The sequence below is a fragment of the Egretta garzetta genome, unplaced genomic scaffold (assembly GCF_000687185.1).
Source record: "Egretta garzetta isolate BGI_Z169 unplaced genomic scaffold, ASM68718v1 scaffold520, whole genome shotgun sequence".
In the NCBI taxonomy this organism is placed as follows: Eukaryota; Metazoa; Chordata; class Aves; order Pelecaniformes; family Ardeidae; genus Egretta; species Egretta garzetta.
Genome location: NW_009258482.1, coordinates 257,023 through 257,606, shown reverse-complemented (window position 1 = coordinate 257,606; position 584 = coordinate 257,023).

Below are 584 nucleotides of genomic sequence, written 5' to 3'. Positions count from 1 at the left end.
AGAAGTGAAGCCCGAACAGCGTGGGGTCAGCGCTGTGACTGAGGACAGTCACCTGAGCGGTGCCTGCAGCTCGGCTAAGGGGAAAGTTTTAACGGAGTTTTTCTTTGAGCACTGAGTATAAAAAGCATGCTCTTTCTGAAGAAAGCTGATTCTGGTTGCACCTTGGACTTATGGAAGGACTTCTGCGGAAGCATAACATTGTTATGAACCCTCAGACACTGAAGAGTGTTGAAGTGAGTTTCTGTCAGCTGTAAGGGGGGTTGCCGAAAGGAAGCGACATCGTGCACGACGCATTACCTACCGCTGGATGGAGGTAAGCAGCCGGGAACAAAGGGGAACGAAATTTCCCAGGAACAAAGCAGAAGAATATCTCAGAATTCCCCATAGCAGGGACGTTTGAGGCAGGCATTTGGAAAAAAGAAAAAAAAAAAAGGAGACGGGCTGTGGGAAGCTGCCACCCGGGGGGACAAAGATGCCGCCAAACATTTGCCCATGTGGCGACAGACTTCTGAAGCACTGCAGCAGCTCTGCGATGGAGCCCATGCCCCCCACCCCCACCCCACCCCCTCCTTTCAGCCCCACCA